Raw genomic sequence first — 27497 nt, forward strand, 5'->3', positions numbered from 1 at the left:
GTATCATGTCATCCGCAAATAGTGAAAGCTTTACTTCTTCCTTGCTGATCTGGATGCCTATTATTTCTTTTTGTTATCTAATTGCTGTGGTTAGGACTACATTAGATAGGTTAGGACTAGATTCCAGCACTATATTAAATAACAGTGGTGAGAGTGGACATCCCTGTCTTGTTTCAGATTGTAGAGGAATAGCTCTCAGTTTTTCCCCATTGAGGATATTAGTTGTGGGTTTTTCATATACAGCCTTTACGTTGTTGAGATTCGTTACCTCTAAACTTACTTTGTTGAGGGTTTTTATCATGAATGGATACTGTACTTTTGTCAGAAGCTTTGTCTTTATCTATTGAAATGATCATAGAGTTCTTATCATTTCTTTTATTAATCTGATGTTTCACTTTGATTTGTGAATACTGAACCATCCTTGCAACCCAGGAACAAATCCCACTTGATTGTGATGAATAATTTTAAAAAAATTTTTAATGTTTATTTTTTTGAGAGAGACAGACAGACAGACAGACACAGAGTGAGAGAAGGACAGAGAAGGGGAGAGAGGATCCAAAGTGGGCTCTGTGCTAACAGCAGAGAGCCTGATGTGGAGTTCAAACTCACAAACCTCGAGATCATGACCTGAGTTGAAGTCACACATTTAACTGACTGAGCCGTCCAGGCACCCCATAGTGAATAATTTTTTCTAATGTACTGCTGGATTCAGTTTGCTTGTATTTTGTTGAGGATTTTTGCATGTATGTTCATCAGAAATATTGACCTATAGTTATTTTTTTGTAGTGTCTTTATCTGGTTTTAATATCAGGGTAATGTTGGCTTCATAAAAATTAATTTGGAAGCATTCCTTCCATTTCTATTTTTCAGAATGGTTTAAGAAGAACAGGTATTAACTCTTCTTTAAGTGTTTGGTAGAATCGATCCGTGAAGCCATCTGGTCCTGGACTTTTTATTGAGAGTTTTTTGATTACTGATTCAATTTCTTTGCTGGTTATCGATCTGTTCAAATTTTCTATTTCTTCATGTTTCAGGTTTGGTAAGGTAGGTTTCTGGGAATTTATCCATTTCTTCTAGGTTGTTCACTGTTGGCATATAGTTTTTCATGATATTCTAATTATTTGTATTTCTGTGGGGTTGATTTTTCTATCTCCTTTCTCATTTGTAATTTTATTTATTTGGGTCCTTTCTCCTTTTGATAAGTCTGGCTTAAGTTTCATCAAGTGTGCTGTTTTTTATCATTTGGCTTGTCCCCTTGCGGTCAAAAGAGGACTATGAGAACCTTCAAGTATGATATCCCCACACAACACTCAAAGACTTTAAAGGAGAAAAAGACTGCATTTCTTCCTTTGTTGCTTTTTATGACTGAGAATAACTTTCCAGCAACTTCTTTTTCCCATATGCATCTTCCTCTATTTGTCATGTTGTTCCTTAATCTGAATTATCATTATGTGTGTCCCCAACTAAGTTCCCTATGTCTGGCACTAGGTCCAGGAAATATTTTTTTCAATTTAGACCAGGAGTACGCAAATGTTTCTTTGAAGAGGGCCACATGGAATCCCTATTGCCTGTTGTATTTTGGTTTTACTCACAACTCTTTAAAATTGTACAACCATTCTTAGCTTAAGGCTGTGCAAAAACTAGCTTTCAACAATAATGATGCAAAACGATACAATATTTCATGTTTTATCATGAACACAGTTCAACTGAATAAATATTACTGGGCATTGCTTGTGTGCCAGACATGGAAAATGCCACCATGTTAAAAGTGAGGCAGGTTCCTATTCAAACAATAGGTATTTAACTGAGGAAAAAAATGTAGAATCAGAGGAAATCACTGAATATAGCGAATCCTTAGAGTCCAGAAGATCCCTTATGAAAAGAACATAGCATCCAGAAGTGTTATTTTTAAAGCCCATATTCAGAAAAAATATGTATGTTTTATTTCTCTCTCCCTGTGAATTACTCTGTGTTGATTATTTTATGTACAAAACTACTCAAAGAGTTCTATGTTCCTATTACAATAACACGTATCTTTGTGTTGGTGTCTTCCTCTTTTCACTTTTCACCTTCTATGTGTCCCATGAATAAGTTTATCCCTCTTTGAGTTGGAAGAATTCCCATATCTGCAGCTGGGAACCAAATCCTTATGTGAGAATTTGGTAACTGGTGACTGATTATTATTGGGGCAGTTGGGATGGTATCTCCATGGAATACACCTCTTGTGAGGGTATAGGTTTCACGCTGTTGAGAAATGTTTTCCCTTTAGAACATCCTCTTCAATTTGCAAAATGGAAGGAGTACATAGAAACTAGTAAGAAGTTGGTGAGTAAACAGGAAAGATTAACGATGCCCTAAATCAGTTTTGGACAACAAACAACTCCAAAAGTTCAGTGGGTGGCTTCCATCAACCTTCATTTAGTTCCCCTCATGTAACATGTATCCTGCAGGGAGGCTGCAGATGCACTGGAACTCATCAGCTCTCCAACATAGTCTCATTCTAGAACCCATTGTGGAGAATAAACTCCTACGGAGGACATTTTGTTTTTATGGCAGAGGCATGAGAAAAGACCAAGATGAACCAAGCAATCATATTTAAAGATTCCCCATTGGTCTCTTCGGGGGGAGGGGGGGAGTAACCAAGAAGGATAATAGGAAAGGGAGAACTTCCCAGACCACGGAGCCAAAATCCATGCAGAACAGTGAACAGGGTTGCAGAGCAGCGGCCCAGTGAAACTGTGTGACTTCTCTGAGCTTTAAATTCTCCTGGATGAAGCCACTTTCTCAGCCTGCTTCCCAACGTGAAAATAAAAGTTGGAGGATCAAGGGTTTTGTAATACCTTGAACAGTCACAATGTCTTTGTTTTAGGCTCCTGTTACTTTTGTCAACACAAATTTCTCAAAAACAACATTATTTAAAACTCAGTTGTATGACAGTCAGCTCCATAAGCAATCACTAGCCCCACAATTCCTGTTGAAAGTAGATTTTTCTCCTGACTTAATTTCAGGTTCTTTGAGTCAGATTTTTGTGGAACTATGCCCTTCTCTTTACCACATTTTGTCCAATGGAAAGAACATCTGAATCCACTCAGAAATCTTAACGTGGAATGTGGCATGGCCATGTTTAGTATTTACCCTGAGACTGTAGACAAAAGATTTCCTAATTTTATGTCTGATGATGAGAATTGAGAAACCATTCCTTTTTCCAATTCTGCAAGTTCTAGGATTGCTGGGCTCTCCATCTCCTTTCATCTCTACTTCCAGACAAACCATTTCTTTTCTGATCTCAGCTTTCTTATGGTGCCTTCTCAAATGTACCTAACAACAAGCAACTCATGCTAGTAATGTACAGTTTTGAAACCTTTCTTCCCAAAGCCATGACCCTTTATTATACATCAACTGCCTTCCAAACTGTCTCAAACAAAAATGTTACAAAACATTTTGCCACCATGTAATACTTTACTTTCCTAGTTTCCAATAACCGTTTCTCTTCCTCCTGGTGTCCCACGAAATCTCTGTCACATATATTTGACATTTTTGTTACAGCAGCCCACAAGATTTAACAGCTATTTCTCAATTGGACATTCTTGCTGCTGTAACAAATAACCCCTTAGCTCAGTGGATTACCTCAGAAAGCATTTTATTTCTCTCACATTACATGCAAACTGTGGTTTGGCAATGACTACTATGTCAGTGTTCAACTCTGCTTGGCTCTGCTGTGAGTCTTCTCATTCAGTGTGGAGGTGCAGTCCCTGTCTGGGACATGTGGTTTTTATAGAAGAGAGCAAAAGCAAGTGAGATGAATTACAAAATCTCTTTCAAAGCATACATCCCATTTGTTCATATCCATTGATCAAAATAAAAGGGCAGGGAAGTATTTCCCACCAGAGGGGGGCACCAGGTCACAGGGAATCAGTGAGGAGGAAAGGGAGGAAGGCAGTATATACCAGAAATATAGTCTAAGACAAATGCTCTACAGCAGGAGGCTCCTTCTAAGATTATGTTTCCTGAATGAGTTACTCCTTGGATCACAATAAAAGCTCTTAAATAGGAGAGAAAGAATCATAATAAGTCCTTACATTTTTTTTCCATTTAACTTTGGAATCCTTAGGGATAATGTGTTCAGAGTCAACATAGAGTCTGGAATAAGTTAGGTATCTCGTTTCCTTCTTCCAATCTCCAAACAAACTCCCTTGCCCAACCTTTCTACACCGTCCTTATCAGACGAGGTAAAAACATTTTCACATTTAAAACAAATTTTGGGGCCTGTGATAGGCAAGAGTTTTTCCAAATGACTGCCACACAATACTGGCAGGTGTTATGTTTAAGCCAATCTGTTTATTGGCTCCTCAGAGTGTACCATCTCTAAAAACTTCCTATCATTCCTCAGTTGTAAAACAAATACCTGGCTCAATGGATCCTAAATAAAAATTACACTGGTAAAAATGTGTTAAAAGGCAGGCAGGAAATTAATTTTTAATGATGTATAAAATTTTATCTCTGATCTTTAAATCATCTCTTGTATTTATCTTGTCCTAGAAATTCAAGTGCTTCTCTTTTATAGGATTTCTCCAAGTCAAACAACATTTTAAATAAACTGAAGCATATTATTCTTTATCACAGTCATATATTTTCATAATAATTATATTTAGTCCTCTTCTCCTTATATAATTATGCCATTTTTATTTTACTTTAAAGACCTAAAGAATATTTGCCATTATTTAGACGGAACCTACTTAGGTTCAGCTATTGTTAGAATAAAGGCAGTGTCCTCCTTTGTAGCACAGTAAACTCCTTTTCACTTGTCCTTGGAAAGCACATTTAAACAGAGTGACATTTATAAAGATTTGAAAAGATTTGATGCCAAGTGCCATAGTATAGCAAACTTCACCAACACTATAAATTTATACTTCAAAAAGCTAATAGGTCTTTAATAAAGCACATTTACCGTTGAGATAAGTACAGCTAAATATTCTTATTCTACGTTGAGGAAAAGCAAGGTTGAGGAAAGTATGAAGTAATTTGCCCAATGTCAAAGTAGTCAGCTGATCTTGGACTAGGGCCCTAGCAGGTTACAGCAAAAAGGAAGATTCTAGAAATTACAAACTACTCACTCATATTACAGCATTTCTACTGCAGGAATAAATAGCCTCCCATCATAGGAACCTATTTCAATGGGGAATGTGTATTTAAATAGCTGAACATCAAAATTAATAAAGAATAATCATATTACCTATGTATTTCAAGATATATATTAAACATAAAAACTAGAAAATTTGGGGTCAGCCTGGGTGGCTCAGTCGGTTAAGTATCCAACTTTGGCTCAGGTCATGATCTCACAGCTCTGGAGTTCAAGCCCCATGTCGAGCTCTATGCTGATAGTTCAGAGACTGCAGCCTTCTGGTTCTGTATCTCCATCTCCCTCTGCCCCTCCCCAACTCGCTCTCTCTCTCTCTCTAAAATAAAATAAACATTAAAAAAAACTAGAAAATTTGTATTATCATAGAACTTACAGGACTTCCCTAAGCTCTTCTATTTTCAACAGGGGTGACCACATCATTCCTTTATTCACCAAAAAATCATTCTTAATCCAGAGTACATATGTATTACTTTTATATATATGGTTAAAAATTCTATTGCCACTTGTCTGCCATTTAATGCAATTTTAAAATTTGGGATAAAGATCAGAGCAGAATATAGTTTGCCACAAGGTCATTGTGAAAAATTGTAAAGGATGAGACCTCCAGGCACTACCTATTAAAGATAGAACTTTCATTAATAAGATCTTTGTTTTTTATTTTGTGAAAAATTCTGAGCACACATAATAAATAGCGAATACAATTATCAGCAGGGTGATATGGGACACTGTGCTTGCATTTTCCTGAGACATTTGGACTCTTTTTCTAGGAAAATTTATGGAATGTCCATTACCATATCTATTATGTGTATCTCTGGCACCAATAATCATAGCGCCTTGACCCTCCGGCTAGACCATAAATTAAATACACAAATCATCTCTGTTTTACCTCAACCTTGAGATAGCATGCACACTCAATTTTTGAAGAAATGCCATAAAATGCGCTTTTGTGGCTATTCCAATGCCTCAGGATTCAAGCAACTACTTTAGCAGATATCAGGAATACCTTAAAATATGACCTTATTCTTACCTCTTAGGTATAAATTTATATGACTCACTTCCCTGTCAAAATCACTTAAGATCTTAGTAAATAAGACCTTTTGATTTCTGTGAAATTTGAATCACTTTTTATACCTAATATCAGTAGAAAATCCACAGTTTGCTCATGGGCGGTGGGGAAGAGAACTATAAAATAGTAATATTTATTTATAATTAACATACTAGGACTTACATATTCATGAAATGCTATTCTTCAAAGTTGTCCCCTTGAACACCTTAAGTGAATTCCAATGATGCTACCTATTTCAAAAACACCGCAGATATCAGTGTAAATATTCCCCAGTGTGGCCTTCCTTTAGAGTTATACCTTACTTACAATAAAAAATGTTGTGATCCAATGTATTACTCACTTTGCCAAACTAACTTCTAACTGATGTTTTTGCCCAAAAATTAAATGTTACCCTGCACATTTCACTTTATTATGACCCAAAATCAAAGTGTTCAAGAATTGACAGGGATTCCAAAATAGAAAGTCAAAAAAATATTTTGAGAAAATAATAATATAAAATTAGTATAAAAGTAGACATAAAGTCCCAAATAGTCCTTGGCACACTAATCATCATACAAGTCGTTGTGCCTGTGTCAGCTAGAGGTTAGAGGTGACCCCAACCCAAAACATCAACTCTATTCTGCTTGAGGACTCTAACCTACTTCTCCCAATGTTCTGGAGAAACTTGCATGCTACTATTTTCTCAATGACATGATGATTATAACAGTGGTAATCATCTCAATAATAATAACAACGCGGGTGCCTGGGTGGCACAGTGGGTTGAGCGACCAACTTCAGCTCAGGTCATGATCTCATGGTTTGTGAGTTTGAGCCCCGCATTGGGCTCTGTGCTGACAGCTCAGAGCCTGGAGCCTGCTTCAGATTCTGTGTCTCCCTCTCTCTGCCTCTCCCCCACTCACACGTTCTCTCTGTCTCAGAAATAAATAAACATTAAAAATTTTTTTTAAATAATAACAATGCATATTTTCAATGGGCTAAGTACTTTCTAAATGCAATACTTCCTTAAACTTCACAATAATCTAATTTAATTCTCAGAACAGTCCTATCAAGTAAATATTGCATGAGTTCCATTTTACATGTAATGTCTTCAAAGATAAAATGAGACTTCACTCAAATGCTATTATTGATTTAGCATTGGTCATCTGTCGAGTGGTCTGAGTATTTACATTTAAGATTCACTGTCAAGGAATAATTATCCTTTCATCCAACCTTCACCCCCATGGAGAAGCCACTCAGATAATTCCTGGAATTCCTTCAGTGATTTAACCATGTCTCAAGGTGGGAAATTCTTGGTTACACACTTTTCTTGTATGAAGATTTAATATTTTTTTATAAAATAAGAATGTTTTAAGGTTTTCCTGAACTAATTTGATCATAAAATCTGTCTCCGTAGAATATATTTTAGGCTTATTATTCAAAAGGAAAGACTTTCTCATCTAATCAAAAGCCCTAGTAAAGCTCATGCCACTCTACATGTGGTGATACATCCAACAGAAAGACCAATGCAAACTTAATATTCAGAAAGTAATGCACATCTTTATGGAACGCGCTCAAGTAGACAGCACAGAGATAATTTCATTGTATTGACGTAGAGCACAGCTTCTATAAAACCACCATGCCCTGCTGTATACTCTGCCAAATCCTTATACTATCTGCTAAAAAATCTATGGCTTTCTTGCCTTCAAAGTGCTATAGAAAAAGTTGAAATCTGCACTGATTATATATCCCTCTTCTACTTCTCCTTCCTGTCAGCTTCCAAATTAATTCCTTCTGTAAGTATCTCCCTCTTTGTATCAGAATACTTTCAGCCACAAGTAAACAAATACAAAGTCAAACAAAAGTCACATGGATAATGCAAAACATATCTTCCTAAATAAGAATAGAGGCAAGGTGAGTTCAGGGCAGTTACTTAGCGGCTCAAAAATGGGAGGCCTTCAGTTTGGTTGTTCTTCAATTTTTGTTCTCTTTTTATGGCAATAAGATGGTTGCAACAACTCCAAATATCACATTCTAACCCTAAAACATCCAAAGCAGGAAAAAAAAAAAAAGACCCTTACGCATGTTCCATTTTAACAATGAAGAACATTTTCTCAGAACCACCAACTGATATTTTTTTAATTTTTTTTTTAACGTTTATTTATTTTTGAGACAGAGAGAGACAGAGCATGAACGGGGGAGGGTCAGAGAGAGGGAGACACAGAATCTGAAACAGGCTCCAGGCTCTGTCAGCACAGAGCCTGACGCAGGGCTTGAACTCACGGACGGCGAGATCCTGACCCGAGCAGAAGTCGACCGCTTAACCAACTGAGCCACCCAGGCACCCCCACCAACTGATATTTTAATGTCCCATTGGTTAGCATTTTGTCATGTACCTATACATCTGCAAGACGGACTATAATTAGCTGATATAATCAAGACTCAAATCATGAGGTTGGAGAGGAGCCTATGAAGTATCTGACAAAATGCTGATCTGTTTAGAAAGAAGAGGCATAATTTTGAGTAGGAAACCAACAGTAGTTATTATGTGCCCGTTCTATTTATCTTCTCTCGCTCTTGCAATACATATTAGCATTATTCCCATACGGCCCTACAAAATCATCCATAAAAAAATAAGGAAAGCTAAAGTTACAAATAACTATACATTAAATTTTCTATGCCACATATACATATACATCATGGAAAATATTAATGTACAAATATTATGTTATTTGTCATTTTTTTAAGCAATAGATTATTCATCTTTCTGTGGAAATGAATAGACTCTTACAAGATCATTTTTATTGACTGGATCGGCAATTAATTTTGTGACTGCCCAAATCATTAACCATTTGTGTATTCCTGTGAGTGTTCTTTGCCTGTTTTTCTTCACTTACTATTTCCACAATATTTGTAATTATATTACATTTCATTTTTAATATTTAAAAAATTAATTGAGCTATTATTCACATGGTAAATTAGCTTCAGGTATACAACAGTGATTCAACAATTATATATATTATGAAATGCTTACCATGATAAATGTATTATGTTATTGACTATATTCCCTCTGCTATACTATGTTTTCTTATTGATATAAGACCTCTAATATATTACAAATATTAATTTTTATCATATATATTGCAACTACTTTCTCAATTGACTTTTGATTTTTTATGTTTGTATTTTTTCACTTTGAAAGGATTATAATTTTCAGGTAGTCAAATCCATCAAGTTTTTTCTGTGAAGACCTAGTTTTCCATGTTACTCTTAACATGCACTCCCCACCCTAGAGTTATATACAATTTCCTTGTTTCTGTTTTTTTACCCATGGCATACATTAAATGCTTTGACCCTAGAGCTCGTTTATTGAGGTTCAAGACCCAGTCAGCTACATTTTAGGTATGCTACTTTGTGCAATTAAATCATAAATATTAGGTCAAAAAGAAGTCATTTAGAACCTACAATACTTGGCTATTCTTTTAGTGTTTTTATTATGTATTTTATAGGTGAAGTTTTAATTGTTTTGGATTTAATTTGGTATATAGTACAATTTAGGGAGTTAACTTTATATTTTTAATGGTTAACCAGTTGTCTGAAAAACCACTTAATTAAAATAATAATTCTTTTTCTTATTTGACATTTGATCTTTATCAGAACTACATTCCTTATCTAATTTATGCATTACTGGACTATTTTGTCACATTTCTTTGTATTTCCTATATTTTTTTCTGTATTTTAATACTGTGCTTCTTGGTACAAAAAAAAATTCTTGAGCCTCACTGTGAACTGTAATCTCTTATAAATTTCCTTTTCCTCTTTTCTCATTGGAAAGGTTTGTCTTGGCATCAACAGCTTCTAATATTAATAACACAATTCATATTTTCTTACTGTTGACATCTTCCTAGTTTTCACTTTAATTTACTTTTCCTATGTCTGAAACATTTCATTTAGCTACATTTATGGTAAATGGCCTACAGCTGGGTTTTAGTTTTTGACCCAATCTGTTCGCAAATGTTAAGTTAAAATGTTTTCTTTGATGTCGTGTTCTGCATTCCTAATCCTTTACTTTCTTTCCCTTAGTATATTTTTTTTCTTTTCTGTGCGTGTTTGTATGTGAATGTTTTAGTATGATACTTTGGATGGTTTCCTTCTGCTTTCACTATATTGCTAGCTTTCTATAATATGTTAAAAATCCTATTTATTTATTCATCTACTTTGGTAATATTAACAACTTTCACTAAAAATAATGAGATAGGAGCATATTCTCTGGGACTTTCACCTCACTCCCAGCAGTCAACAACAGACAGCAGACCAGAAGTTTGGCCCTGTTCCCAAACTGTAGCTCAGAACAGCTTTCAAAGTACAGGCAGTATCTCTGATTAGTAGTTAAATCATCACCTCTTTCACCCTAGCACTTCTCCCTAGTTAGGAAGAGTGACCCAAGAGCCAGAAATTAGTATGGCTTAAAGAACATTTTATTGCACCTATAGTTACCTCTGGGATTCTCAGATTTTATGTATGTTATGTATACATAGCTTATTATATATAAAAATTATATTTATTATATATTCAAGTGTATATATAATTACATTATATTCATATTTGTATATTTTATATTTATTCATATATTTATATTTATAATTTAAATTTATTTATATTTGAGTATATTTTACATATAATTTATATATGTATAAATGTGTGACTACCTCTGAGATTCTCAGAGGTATATATATTTATATGTGTGTGTGTGTGTGTGTGTGTATATATATATATATATACTATATATTATATATACCTTCATATTTTAAGTACTAAAATAATAGTCTTTAAGTCCCTTCAATCTTATCAAACCATTGTTGCTGTTAAAGCATAAAGCACTATCATTGTGATGGGTACTCAGGTACCATTTTAGAATTTCAGAAGCAATTAAACAAGGCATGTGTGTGAATATGCTTTTAAAAGGAAAACAAAGTATTTTCCTTTCATCTTCTACCTGCTTCAAAATTGCCACACAATGTTCCTTCTTTTTCAATCTATACTCAGTACTGTATCCCACCATGGGTGGGATACAGGACAGAAAAGCTGTGGGATGTAAGATAGAACACTTGTCCTTAGGACTTTTGTTAAGCCCTCAGAGAAATGAAACATCTTTAAATAGGTTATAGAACTGGATACAAGCTTAAATACAATTTGTTAGAAGATACTTAAAATGTGATTCATCTGCTATTAATCTCTTGACCTCCTCTGCAGCATGTTGTCACCAAACAGGGAACAATCTAGAAGGCTTTCAGAATCTAACACCTCTGCTGTAAACATTTCAGATTAAAGTCCCTCCAGCTGGTTCAAAGAAGTCCTTAATTCTCCCGGAGGCTGCCTCTCTAGTTCAAGAACACAAAGAAAGTTGATGGTGGGCTACGGAAGGAAAATAGTTTCAAGGGAGGAAAAACATACATATATATTGGATACAAACAAAAATTTTAGGAAATCTAGCTAAATATATGTGGCTATTCCTTTAAATATCAGCTATGCTTTAAAGTACCTCTCGCTATTTGTTCCAGGAAAGTTCTTAGCATCTTAAACAAGAATTCTATATGTAGGAGTTGGGGGAAAAATCTGTTTAGCCTCATTAAAATTAGATAATAGCACTATCCCCTTTCATTTTCATACTTATTTCTGGAAGACCCTCATATGTGCATCTGTTTCATATGCTTGTTTCTCAGTCTGCACTATCATTTTCTAAATTGTGATGAAAATTTCTACAAACATTTCCAAGGAAATTTTTGGATATGTTTAAGAACTATGGAGACCATAGCTACCAAAGTTACAAATAGCTATTTGACAGTTTTATTAATAGCAAATGCCACCACCTTTTCCTACTAAAATTACCTTATAGCTGAGTTTGGCAAATTAAAAGAAACAAAGAGAAAACAGAGCCTTGTCTATTTCTAAGCAAATACATACTTACATTCAACTTAGGCTCTGTGTCCAATTTTGTACTTCCTAGGAAAATATGTTCTTATAAAAATGTATGTGATGTTTTATACATATTATTTCAGTTGAAATGAAAGATAATGATAATTTTGTTAGTCTTCCTTTGGTGGTGCTACGAGTTCTGAATACAAAAGATACTTAATTGGATACTTTCTGCCTTTAGTCATACTTGAACATTTGCAGCAATTTTTTCTTATCATAGGCTTAAACCACAGATTAATCCATTTAATGTGAATTTTCTCTGATAACATATTTAGAAAACAAGACTATACAAACCATGAAGGAAGTCTGCTTTACTGTCTGATGTTATCTTTTATTCATCATTGTTTTGTTTCCCCAGTTCTTAGCATGGTTCTTTGCATGTAGAAGGTAGCAATAAATATTACTCAATGATGCAGGAATGGAGCCACCCTTAAATTTATTTCAAAGAGTATGCCTAACCTTTGGTGTCACTCATCAGGTAAGTACTGGACACCTACCATGAGTTAATTTTGAGAATTTAATGGCAAATAAGTCACAGAACATAGGGTCCTAGTGGATGAAAATTTGACAAGCCCCCACAATAACTGCTAATACAGAGATGGTACTGAGTGCTACAGGGGCTGCTGAGAGGCATCTCACACAAGCTCCTAAGAGAAAATGGATATATATATATATATATATATATATATATATATATATATATATATACTGAAATATGAAGCATAAGTAGTTATTACTCAGGCAAAGGGAGATGGAGAATAGAAGTTGTTGATGGAAGGCATGGAGATAGAACACATCAGGCAAAAGATACAGTATGTGAAAAAAAAAAACCCAGAGAAAGACATCACTTGGAATTTTTAGAAAACTGTAAGAAGCTCAGTAAGTCTGGAGAATAGAACGTGAGGAGGACAGAAGTGAGACGAGAGACAGCAGAGGTAAACAGGGGCCATATCTCCAACTTTAGGAAGAAATAGAATACCTGGCTCTAGGCCATGTGGCTACTAGTCATGCTACTGTGTTGGTCACTAATCCGGGTTTCACAATGGGTAACTTACTAGGAACATTTGGTTTGTCTTGAGAGTTGAAGGTTATGTCTTCTTGGTCTCCAAAACACAGTGTTAGATTAGGGTGTATTGGATAATTCTGCAGAGAGCTCTCTTAAAGCCTTTACTTCTACTAGTCAGAAATAACCTATAGAAAGAATATCTTCCACAGATTCCCAAGGCCTCAACTGCATGCAGGGCAGTATATATATATATATATATTTGTTAACCCACTCTTGCTTTGGATCTAATGGGTGCTCACCATCTTGCATGACACTCCCTCACTATTACTGCTTTTACAGATGGATATGAGAGCGCAAATAGGGGGGGGCAGGATGTTGAATACCACCTTGTTTAGAACTTGGCCTCTGACCTCCTCCTCACTATTGCTCTAATTATAAGGGTCCTCATATCAACCCAAGAGACTCTAGTGCCAGAATTTATGAAGTCCATGAATATGAGGTACTGCATGAAATCTCAGCACGAGTGCAAATTTGGCTCCCTTTTCTCCTCTGAGCCTAATCTTTCAAAGTGATTGGACTCAGAACAATTCATCAAACATAGCAATAACATTTGCTTACCTTATCCTCAAAACTCTGACCAGTCTTTCTTGCAGACAGTTTTGCTTAAATGTGTGTGAAAAAGCCAGTTTATTTTTATACAGAAGTAAAAGCAAGGCCAAGAACTGATAACCAATTTTTTTTTTAACTCTGGGTAAAAGTAAAGTCTGACACACGTTCACCCACATTGCTAAAATGAAGACAAGAAATGACAAGTGGCTCCAGAGGAATTGATTTTAGACTGTTTAAATCTGGATCAGTCAAGGGAAAAAGTTCTACTAAAAAACTTTCATCAAATACGCCATGCTCTCTCAAAGAACATCCTTATATTTAAGAAGTTAAAAAATCATTTTTTTTCCATGAGAGCTAATAGCTCACTGCAGTATGCTGAAGTAGTGTATAATAATAAAGAAAACAAGACAATTTAGGAGCATATATGATGGCCTTAGATAATTGAAAAGCCTCTATCCATAAAGTCAGATGAGCTTGCTTAGCAAGAGTTTAATTTTGGTCAGGAGTCAAGAAGTGATTACCAGCTCTGTGTTAAGGGGGAAAAAAAAGCCTATCTATTACTGCTACCTGAGAGCAAAAAGAATGGGGTCTAGACCAAGCAGAATAGAAGGCTGCCAGAAAGCTATTTGGAATTTCAAGAATGGAGGAAAATGGACTGAGCACATTGAGTTTTTCTTTTCCTGTGCCTTAACGCACCCAGGGTGGACAGAGGGAGGCAGAAAATTATAGTAGAAATCATCCTGTGCAGACAGAATGTGAGAGGACCTGACCTCTGGCCTTGGCTTGGATTCTAACTGCATGATCCTAAGAAAGTCACTTAACTTACCTGAGCCCTATATTCCTCACACATAAAAATGAACAACTGAATTAGATACTCTCTGAGCTCTAGTCTATGAGCTTCAGGAAAATAAAAACTTTGTTTCTTCTTTGCCTCAGTAATGAGCCTGGTACACAGTAGGCATCTAATAAGTGCTCCTTGTGCTAATAAAAAAAAAACTATGTTACATTTCTCTTGATAGAAAAACATCATACATGTATATACTTAGAGGTTAAAATAATTCATAAAAGATACATATTGACAATGTACATTGATTAGAATAACAAATTACATAACTAAGGAAACCACACATAATTTGAAATAAATATTAAGAGTTTCATAGAGATGGCACTTTGACGTAGAATGCAACTAATAAGTATGACCAATACTTTCTAACATATTTTTATGGATACCAGTTACAATAGTGATCTTGTTCAGGAGGGGATACTTGTTTCTACTGAGATTGTAATGATAAAAATGGTCAAAGCCAAATAACTGAAGAATGAAACTAAATCATTGGCTGCAGTGAAGTCTAATTGCAATTCTTTTTATTCTGAAAGTCCTATGTGAATAGGAGAGAGATTGAGAGAGTGATCGGTAAACACAACATTTGCATAAAATTTCCACATGCCATTCTCAGGTTACACTGATGCTCCTTTGAAAGAGATTGGGATGGGGCTAAATCCTTTGTGACACTCACTACAATCAAAGGGCTAAGGACAATCAAAGGGCTAAGGACATAGGGTGATGGCCCCCAAGGCAGTCAGAACACAACTTGGCAGGGGGAGACAATGACAGAAGGAAAGGGAAAACCTTTGGAAATGCTACAGCTTCTCTAACTACTTTCTCTAGTTAGTAGTATGTTGACTTCTGGCCATCCATGAAAGAGATTATTAAAGATAAATGTAAAAGGTATCTGTGGGGGAGGGGAAGCTCTCCTAACAATGATAACACAGATAATGATGTATACACATTAAATTTTCCTATATCCAGAGTTTTAAATGTGGGTGTAGGGATCCCAGGGCGGCTCAGTCAGTTAAGCATCCGATTTTGGTTCAGGTCATGATCTCACGATTTGTGAATTCGAGCCCCACTTTGGGCTCTGTGCTGACAGCTCAGAGCCTGGAGCCTGCTTCAGATTCGGGTCTCCCTCTCTCTCTGCCCCTCTCCCACTCACATTCTGTCTTTCTCTCAACAATGGACAAACATTAAAAAAAAATTAATGTGTGTCTACAAGCTGAAACAATACTCTAAAATAACATGGTTCCTTTCTTGACACCTAAGCCTGAGACCATTTTACATGGAGTTTTACCATTTCTACATCATGTGTAATCTCACCTCCAGCCTTTTGTTTTTAAAATATTAAATCAGCCTAAGGGGAAATTTATTTGCAAATATTCAGTGAAATAAAACACGGGACATCCTTCTCTCTTTGCTCATAAAAGATGTTGAGGAGTAATTATTTTCACAGCAAATATTACAGTAGAGTTTACCAAAAGAGTCTGAAAATGAAAGAAATACTGAAATTTTTTAGTCTATAAAATAATACTATGCCCCATGTATACCAACATAAAAAGAATAGGGTTATGATCACCTTGAGTCAAATAACTATTTTCTTTTTAAAAAAAAAAGTTTATTTATTTTTTAGAGAGAAAGAGAGAGAACAAGCAGGGGAGGGACAGAGAGAGACACAGAATCTCAATCAGGCTCCAGGCTCTGAGCTGTCAGCACAGAGTCTGACATGGGGCTCAAACCCACAAACCATGAGATCATGACCTGAAGTTGGACATTCAACTAACTGAGCCACCCAGGTGCCTCTTCACTGTGTCTTTTTTTTCTTTAAACACATTATATACCTAAACATGTGACATTTGGGTATCCACTCTAGAATAGACCTAATTCAATTAGAATTAGTCCTGATGTAGGCTGTCAGCATATGGCTGCTCCGATTCATAAATTCCTCAAGATCCCAGCTTTTTTCCTCTTGTTTCTAGATCATGAGTAGCTGTCACTCCTAAGTTTACCTGATGTTCCAAAATAGCTTCTTTTGCTTAGTCATTATATCTGTATGGAATGAAAAGAGAAGGATATGTTCCCTCCTAGAAGATACTTCCCAGTACTTATAAATACTTCCTATGTTCCACAGGCCAGAACTTAATGGTAAGATTACACCTGACAGCAGTCAGTCTTACTGTAAGCAGCCATATGTACTTGTAGATATGTAGAATAAAGAAGAAAACTGGAATAACACTTTTATTTTTTAGATGAATGATCAATATATCCTGTTATTAAAGCTACCCAAGACATAATAACCTCATATGGCAACCAAGTTGTGCTGAATACAGACCTATCTTTTAATGATGAACATTTGAACCCATTCTTAAGTTCCTTGACTGGAGGGTGGTATTGATGACATTAAATCCCAGACATCATGCCTCTTGAAAGGTCAGTGTCTTTGGTTCTGCTTATAAAAGAAAACATTCCCCAAAATCCATCTTATAAATGCATTCCATTAATCATAAAGTAAACCAGGTCAGAATTTCAAATTTAGCACAACCACAAAGCCAACCATTTCAAAATTAATACTCTTCTAACAAAGAATCAGTAAGTCCGTTACATTCAAAAGGGCAATAGGTGTCAAGTTCTATCACAGTATGGTATATCAGCAGTATTTTGTAGAGTTGATTATTTTTTCCAAGAACATTCCTCACTTGTTTTCCATGACTTTCTACTCTCCTGGTCATAGTTTTTGCTCATTGGCATGTGTGTGTGTACACACACACACACACACACACACACACACACACACACACACGTATTTTTCTCCTAAGCTCTTTTCACCAACTTCTATTGACATATTCGGTTTATTGTCAGTCTCCCCAAACCAAAATTAAGCACCATGAAAGCAGGGGTTTCAGGCTTCTGTTCACTACATCTTTAGTACCTAGACCAGTATTTATAATATAGAAAATGCATAATGTGTTTGCCAAAGAAACTAATGTTGTATCTTTGCATAAAAAGCATAAAAACATGACCTGTGTGAACTCCTCATATCTACTGTTCTGTTTGCTAAGCCAGATCCATAGTTAATGGAAATTTGCTGATCTATAAATCCTCATGGTTTGCTCTTTGCCTTTCTTTATTTTTGTTTTATTTATGCAATAGCAACAGATCAGCTGGATACAGATCCACATCAGACTAAACATTTGCTCTTCTGAGAATTTGCCAATGTACGCATTTTAATTGACCTATTACACATGGCTGAATGAATCAAATGAGTCACCATGGTTAAGTCCCTTTTGATTACATAGGAATAATGCAGCTTTCTAGCACTCTTCCTTGCCTACATATTTAATATTATTTGGTGTATATTCTCTTTCAATTTGCACTCCATCTTCCATTTGGTGGAGCCCTTTTTTTTTTTTTCATTTTTCCCAAGAGGTGCATCTTTTGTGTGCCCATATGAGATTAAAACATTATACGAGGCCTAAATACACACAACATTTGCTTCTGTGCATGCGCTGAAATCATTTTCTGGCATTATAACACACATAAGGTCTATTGTACAACACGCTTTCATTTCATCTATAACCAAACTGAACAGGAGTGACAATGTGGAAATGAAAAGAGTTTACTCCTGTTCAGCTTGAGAAATTGCATCTGACACGAAGTGAAAGGAAATATGTGGGAATGTTGAAACCAGAAAAGAAAAACAGTGAAATTTGTCACAGGAAGAAAAATGTCATTCTTTATACTCCTCTCCTCAAGGAAAAAAATATATGTTTTTTAACAATTAAAAGTGTCAGCATCCTTTGCAAGTTATTTCTTATAGTTTACTTAATAGAGTTTAGGTTTATTACATTGTATAGTCTCAAATCACAAAAGACAATATTTTCCCATCATTACTGCTATAAACTGCTTCAGGAACATGTAATATTAAAATCATGGCAGGAAAACTCATCAGTGGCTAAGGCACTTAACATAGCTCTTGATTTAGAAATAAATTTCTAACCAATACTGCACTATAAATTGGAAGAACAAAAAAGCTTACAAAAGAAGTAAATTTAAAGATAGTAAGTGTGTCTAAACATGGTGTGGTTGAGACTTACTGTTCTGTTTAGCCTCTTCTTCTCTGGTTAACAATGCCTTCTATTTCTTTCCCAGTACCATCATTTCCCCTTTCACAGTCTGTATGTGATTTGACTCCTTTCACGACTCTTATAGTCTGCAGGTTTATGCTCCCAACATTCACATGTTAAAGACCTAAAGACCTAAACCCTATTAAAATGCTATTTGGAAGACAAGCATCTGTGACATAATTACGTTTAGATGAGGTCATGAGGGTGGGATCTTTTTAATTTCTTCTTTTTTTTTTTTTTAGTTAGGAGAGAATGAGCATGAGTGGAGGAGAGGGGAAAAGGGGAAGAGAGAGAAGTGAGAGAGAATACACGCTGAGCATGGAGCCTGACACAGTGCTCAATCCCATGATCCTGGGATCGTGACCTGAGGTGAAATCAAGAGTCAGATGTTCAACCAACTGAGCTACCTGGGCACCCCAGGAGGGGTCTTCCATATGGGATTTTGCCCTTACAAGAGGAGGGAGGAGAGGGAAAAAAATCTCTCTCTACCATGTAATGACAGAGAAAGGGGGGCTGTCCGAACCCTGGCTGTCTGAGCTCCCACCAGAACCCAACCATGCTGGTACCCAGATGTCAGGCTTTAAGCCTCCAGAACTGTGAGGAAATAAATTTCTGTACTTTAAGCCACTCGGTCTATGACCTTCGTGTGTATTTATGAGTTAGGCCTGGCCCATCTGTGTATTTCATCCTTCTGACCATACTAAGTGAATCATGGGGGATTATGTGGCATAACTCAAACCATTAAGAGTGAGATCCAGATATTTTTTTTTAGAATTCCCTCAGCCTTTCTCAGCTGGGGTTCCTCACCTGAATCACAACACAGCAAATGGTTTCATGACTGCATTCTCAATTATCCCAGAGACAGCACCTCACTGTTAACGTGCAAAATGCCGAGGAAAAAAAGTTAATTGTTCGTGTGTGATGCATCCATTGTCTTGAAACAGTGAGTGTATTAAGGCAGAATTTAAATCTCTCGGATTTAAACTCCAGTCAGGAAAGTCTCCCTTACTGGGGAGTGTGAGATTGGAAGAATGAAAAGCTGGAGCTCCTAGGTGCCCGTAGAGCTCGAGGAGGAAGCACACACGCAGTAAGTGCAGAACCAGGGGGTGGAAACGTTGCGCGAACGCAGAGATCACATCATACTGCAACTAGCACCACACCCAAAATATTCAGTTACACAAACCAAACCCTTCCTTCTAGTTTACGCCCTTTTGAGATAGATTTTCTCATACTTGCAGCAGAAGTCCTGATTGATATATTTATATGTTTCAGTGGGACTTTGGAAGAAAATCAAATTGTGTTTTATATTTCATTATAAAGTGTTACTTTTAGATAGTGTGAAACAGAAAAATGTTCCACTCCACAGTCTATCAGAAAGAGACAAGAAGAAATTGGGAAAGAGAAACATAGGCTGTGCGTTTATAGCATAAACTAAACAAATGCATAAAACACCTCACTTTGCCCCCTATCTTTGATTCTGGCTTCTCTTGTTCACACCAGCGAAGGAGAAACATGTTTTCTCATGGCTGGGACAGAATTTATCTAGTCCTCTGTGCCTGAAGGCGTTGGGATGGTAGTGATGTGGAGGTGGGAGTGGGTGAGTGTTTACATAAGTTCAGCTGTGCCACCTCATTAAGACGTGTCCATCAGCCCTGTAGCCGCGGATATCATCCAAAGTTGTTGCTACAGCTGCGATGCTTTAGTGACAGCTCTGAGAAGCAGGACAAAGTGATCCATTCAAGAACCTGTTTACAAGTGATTTTGTGAAATGAGAATAAAATCGGGAGACATGTATAAATTATCCTTTCTTAGTCACACCAGTTTAGGAACTAAAAAGGGCAGAGTCGTAATAATGAAAATCCAACCTTTGTACTACAGCGTCCAGCCACCCTCAGAGCCTCCCCTAGTTATTTATATTCGGGCATCTCCTGAGGGGTTTCACATCTTGATCTTTCACTTCTCAAAATGTGATAATGCATATGGTAAAACAGTCAGGAGGCCTCAGAGAGCAGTAGTGAAGAGGTCTGGCTTTAGGTTCAAATCCCAGCTCTACTATTAACTACAAGTGTACCCTTGGGTCAATTAGTACAATGGAGAAGATAGCACTTTCCTGATACAAAAGGACTCAGTAAGATTTTAAATCTGAGAGGCTTAACACAGTGCCTGGCACATTTACAACGTCAACTGAGATTTCTTAAAATTGCTAATAAAGTCGTATTGACTCCTATCTCAATGTTAAATACTAAGACCACAGAAGACTGACTTCCTAAGAGCTACTGAAAGTGCTACTTAAGAAGTCATTTAGAAGCAAATAAATGAGAACTACCTGGCTGAGCCTAGTCAGAAGTAAAATCGTGAAAGATAAAAAATATGTTGTCTTAGTCCACTAAGTTTGAGGTGCTTTAGTAGGAAGCAGTGAATAACTGGAACACTAAGTATTTGTGTTTTCATGGCTAGTGTAAATAGAAAATTTTCCCTTTTTCCCATCTTGTTATTTGCTCACTTGTTCATACAAGAAGACCACTTTTGTATATTATTTATATATCACTTATTTTATAAATTAAAATTTTAAGAACCCATTATGTTGAATTTTCTTTCTTTTTTTTTTCTTTTTAGAGAGAGAGCGTGCACACACCAGGGGAGGAGAGGGGCGAAGGGAAAGGGGGAGAGAGTGGGGGGAGAATCTTAAGCAGGTTCAATGTTTAGCACAGAGCCTGACATGGGGTTTGATCTCACAACCCTGAAATCATGACCTGAGCTGAAATCAAGAGTCAGATATTCAACCAACTGAGCCACCCAGGCACCCCCATATTATTTTTAATTGATTTTAAGTTACTTTTTAGGTTTCTCATATATGAATTCAAATACCATTTGCAACCTATTTTTATACTACTTATTTTATTTGCATGTCTAATTGTATTGGTCAATACATCTAAAACAAGGTGAAAATACAGTGGCAATATAGGTCTCCTGTTTTATTGCTAATGTCAATGAAAATCCTTCTAGATATCTTACCTGGATTTAAACAAAACCACTGTAAAGAAAGTTCCCTGTATTTTTACTTTACTAAGAGTTTTTAAATAGCTTTTTAAAATATCATGAATAGCTATTCAGGTTTATCAAATTTTCAAAGCATCTTGCTCAGTCATTCTGGAATAATATTTCTGATGAATTATTATTTTCTGTAACATATAATTGGATTTGTTTTGTTACACAATCTGAGAGCCTTTTTCTTAATAGATGATTTCTCTTATTTACATTTAATGCCATAAAAATGGTCGAGTTTAATAATTTTATGTTTTAGGTTTTTAATATTGTTTTTCCTAATATTTGGTACCTGGTCTATATTATCCCTTTTGAGTGTTTTTTTTTTTCCTATCAAAGTACCCAGAAGATTTACAGACTATGCTTAATTTTCTAATAAGTACTGTTAACACCTCAAATTATATAATTAAACATTTCTTAATTCATCAACTCTAAAAAATTCTTTAAACATAAAACTATACTGGGGCACCTGGGTGCCTCGGTCGGTTAAGCATCCTACTTCGGCTCAGGCCATGATCTCACCATTCAGGAGTTCGAGCCCCGTGTGAGGCTCTGTTCTGACAGCTCAGAACCTGGAGCTTGCTTTGGATTCTGTGTCTCTCTCTCTCTGTCCCTTCTCCACTTGTGCTCTCTCTCTTAAAAATAAAATAAAAACATAAAGAAAAATTTTAATGTAAATATATACAAATAAAAATATGCATTTATATTTTCTTGACTTTCTCATACTCTCTCCATCCCCCAGTATGTCATACTAACTAGCATTTGATATTTTATCTAGACTTATGTCATTTTATATTTCTTATGGATCTAAAATTTATTTATGTTATTATTTACTCTTAGATAGTATTTTAGTATTCTTCCTTATAGCTTTATCATTCTAGACACTCTGATTTTGATTTGCTTCTTGATTGGTTGAGTTTGTAATCAAGTAGTTACCCCAAGTACTCATGGGTGCTATAAACGTGAGGTTTTGTATGTTTGGGAATAAATTTGTTCTAAGCTGGATGAGGGCGAAAGGGGTAATTAGTAAAAGGGTTAATCACAGATTCCCTATTGCTTCTAGCTTATGAAACTATTGTGTTTGCATGAAAAGATGCTCAACATCACTGATCATCAGGAAATGGCAATCAAAACTCTGATGAGAAATTACCTTACACCTGTCAGAACAGCTAGAATCAACAAGACAAGAAATAATAAGTGTTGGTGACAATGTGGAGAAAAGGGAACACTTGTGCACTGTTGGTGGGAATGCAAACTGGTGCAGCCAGTATGGAGGTTCTTCAAAAAATTAAAAATAAAAACCATATGATCCAGTAATTCCACTACTGAGTATTTACCCAAAGAAAATAAAAACATTAATGTAAAAAAATACATGCCCCCCAACAATGTTCATTGCAGCATTGTTTACAATAGCCACAGTGACAATGTAGATGGACCTCAAGCATATTATGCTAAATGAAAGAAGTCAGAGACAGACCAATGCTGTATGATTTCACTTATATGTGGAATCTGAAAAACAAATGAATAAACAAACAGCAGGAAAAGCTCCATAAATACACAGCACTAATGGTTGCCAGAGGAGAGAGGTGTGAGGAGGGGCAAAATGGGTAAAAGAAAGTGGGAGACACAGGCTTCAGTTATAGAACGAATAGATTATGGGGATAAAAGGTGTAGGGTGGGGAATATAGTTAATAGTACTTAATAGCACTGTATGGTGACAGATGGTAGCTACATTTGTGATCAGCATAGGGTAATGTATAGACTTGTGGAATCACTATGTTGTACACAACTGAAACTGATGTAATACTGTGTGTCAATTGTACTTAAAAAAAATCTGCTGTGTTTAAAATTTATACTTTGCAAAATGGTCAGGAGGAAGGTTTAGGGAAAAAATATGTTTGGAACAAACGTTTTTACCTAGAGCACTATGTTGATACTTTCAATAGGAAATATAGATCTGTAGTTCAGTAGAAAGATCAGATTCAGAAGGTAAAGAAAGGTATTAGAGTTATTACCATACATGGAGTAGTTGAACTTATTGGAAAAGAGAGGATCACCAAAACTAAACATAGATAACTGATAGATTTTTGTGTAATGTGATCACTTAAAAAGGAAATAGAAAAGAAATAATTTATGTGAGGAGATTCGAAAACAGTCAGAGGTAGGAAGAAATCCAGGAGAAATCAGTGTTGTGGAAGCAGAAGAAGATGTTTCCCAAAGCAAGGTATGATCACCCAGAGCACATATTGTAAGTCAGACAGTAAGTTCTAGTATTTTTAATAAAAAAATTAAACCTTCATCGTGTGCCTTTAGTCATTGGTAACCTTTATTACAACAGTTTTAGTAGAGTGCTGTGGGCAAAATTCTGATTGTCATGGGCACTGTAATTGGAATTAATATCTACTAAACTGTATGTGAGAAACCAAGGGAGAGTACAAGAAAACTGAAATATGTAAACACCAAGGAAAACGTTTTCCACATTCATTTGACTTTTAGATTTCAAAAAATCAGCAAAGTAAAGGTAAACTAGAAATCTGGTTTGGCTGTATGGATTATTAGTTACCCTCATTGATGTAAATTGCCTATCATGGACAGATAATTACCAAGTACAGAATATCTATGATATGTATTGTCAATATGGGTCAGATTATTTTGTGGAGAGTTATTTAGCTAAAACTAACCCCATTTCACGAAACTTCAGCATTCATGGACTTGTAGAACATTACTCTGTATGTGATTTTAGAGAAATGGAAAGGACACTAGCTGCTGGGAGAGTTCTTATTGCAGGAGAGAATGGGTCAGTGACTTATCAAACCCAGTGATTGTATTTTATGTTACATTCTAGTGTAACATTGAGTGGGGAACATTGCATATTAAATCATGGAAACAATTTTTCTAGGAATCCGTGCTGTTAGGGAAAAAGGGTATAAGCCCGCTCGTGTCTTCTCCACCACCCTGCCACCATCTCCTCTACCCTCACACTTACTCCCCATTTCACTCCACCAGGCAGAAATTGTTCACAAGGATGGCAAATAAACAACATTTTGTTGAGACAGGAAACACCTGGCAAAGAACCTAAACAAAAACAACAGGGTCATGAAAGATTTTGAGAAAAGGACACTGTTGACACAATAGGCAGAAAGGATTACCTAATCACGTGCTCATAGGATCCATTTCCCCAGCATCTTGAGGTTTTTTGTTGTTGTTTTGTTTATTTTTGAGACAGAGTGAGCGAGAGCACCAGTGGAGGAGAGGCAGAGAGAGGGAGACAGGATCCAAAGCAGGCTCTGTTCTGATGGCAAACGGCCCATTGCAGGGCTGGAACTCACCAACCACGAGATCATGGCCTGAACCAAAGTCAGAGGGCTTAACCGACTGAGACACCCGGTGCCCTCTAAGTGACTTCTTTTAATCTAATTGAAACATTTATCTTTCGGTGTGCCTGGGTGGCTCAGTCGGTTAAGCGGCCGACTTCGGCTGGGGTCATGATCTCGCGGTCCGTGGGTTCGAGCCTCGCGTGGGGCTCTGTGCTGACAGCTCGGAGCCTGGAGCCTGTTTCGGATTCTGTGTCTCCCTCTCTCTGACCCTCCCCCCATTCGTGCTCTGTCTCTCTCTGTCTCAAAAATAAATAAACATAAAAAAAATTAAAAAAGAAAAAGAAACATTTATCTTTCTACTTTTAGTTTACAACTTCTATGTATTTTGTAGTTAAAACTTTGCAAGGTGCTTAAAGGCACTTTTGCTTATAGCTGAACTATGTCTACCTTGAGTAGTTTAGGCAACTTTTGGCTGGGTGGTTCTATAATTCAAAGAGAAAATCTAAAACTGGCCATTTACCTTGTTATAATAACACCTGTGCAGTTATACTGATTACTTAACCACCTTGCCTTGTTTTTTCTACCTTATACAGAGAAAATAATCAAGAGGCCTAAGAACAACAGAGCAACTGTTTTCCTAAATTTGGTATTTTGTATTGTTAATTCTTCCACATTTGTTACATTAACATTAGGTGAAATACGAAATTGCCATGTTATATGTCACAAACGGTCAAATCCCGGTAATTTCATGTGCTTCATGCATAAACAATGATAATTTTATTTCCATGAATCTCCTCACACACTCCACTGCATCTGCCCCTCAGTCAGCAGCTCCCCTTCTCCCTTCTTCCATCATGTAAGACCAATTGCTTATTGGGATCTCAGTGTAAGTGATGCTTCCTTTTAGAAGTCTTCCTTGACCTCTTAATCCATTCAGGCTGCTATAAATAAAATACCATAAACTAGGTGGCTTATACATAGCCAACATTTCTTTCTCACAGTTCTGGAGGCTGGGAAGTCCAACTTCATGGAACCAGAACATTCAGCACCTGTGAGAGCATGCTGCTTAGGTAACACCTACCTTCTCCCTGTGTCCTCACAAAGCAAAAGGGCAGGGGAGCTCTTTGGGGCTTCTTTTGTAAGGGCACTAATCCTATTTATGAGGGCTACAAACTCAGGGCCTAATCACCTCCTAAAGGCCCCACGTCAAAATTATCATACTGGGGATTACTTTTCAACATATGAATTTTGGGGGGACACAAATATTCAGACCATGGCAACCTCCGTACTAAGTTACCTCTCTCCCCCATGGATACTCATGCACACTTCCTTTATAAGAGGTTTCACAGCTGAAATTTTACATTTATAATTGTGATTATTTAATCAATGCCTCTTTTGCTCATCAGACTTTAAGCAACAGGAACATAGAAACCATGTTTGTTTTACCCATTTTTGTCTCCAGTACCTAGTACTATGCCTGGCATATAGTGTGTGTCAAATAACTGAAAGGTGGAAGAAATGAATAATCTTAAAAATACAATATTTATTTTGTACCCTTTTGTACCCTTATTCAATAAGGGTATTCTAAGGGTACTCTGCACTTAAAATTTATACCCAGTAAAGTTAAAACATAGCATCTAAAAAGCTAAAAGCATCTTATATACTCAAATATCTTAGTACTTAGAAAATGGATGTTTATTTTTCCCGTCTGTTTATTCATTATTTCAAGAATATGTAGAGCTAATCTGACTCATTAATGAACAGTGAGTGAATTATAGTGAATTATAGATCCTGTTATCAAAGACACCATTTCTATTGATGTAACCATATTCTTATAAATTTTAAAGTAACTAAATGGTAAAAAGTGATCCCTAAGAATATTGTAATAGAATTTTAGTTCTTAAAGATTTTTATTTCTTGTAAATTGGATAAATATATTTCTTTTGGCCAAAAACTTTAAATGGTTTTTGATACCTGAAGTTACTGAATGTCTATATAACCAGAGTTTTACTATTACTAATTTATAATCAATTCTAGTAGACTAATTTATAAACACTCTGCTCGGGTACTCAAATAATTCAAAAGCCAATAACATATATAACAGCATAATTATTTACATTGATAAATAAAATCCCTTAGAAACCACTATATGCCAGACTAGGCAAATCAGTATTTACTCCGGAGATGGTCATCAATGTAGAACATTAATCAAGCCAAGTGAAAACTGAATGCAATTAATGGCTTAGGAACTACAAATATTCACTTGACTAAACTGAAAAATGGCTGATTCTGTATTGCATGATAAGCATGCAAAGAAATTGAAAATATTTTGGCAAATACCCAGGAAACTTTGACTACTTTCCCAGAGGCTGGGAGCTGTTCACTCCAAATAGACTACAAATACTA

Source organism: Prionailurus viverrinus, chromosome C1 (assembly GCF_022837055.1).
Source record: "Prionailurus viverrinus isolate Anna chromosome C1, UM_Priviv_1.0, whole genome shotgun sequence".
Classification (NCBI taxonomy): domain Eukaryota; kingdom Metazoa; phylum Chordata; class Mammalia; order Carnivora; family Felidae; genus Prionailurus; species Prionailurus viverrinus.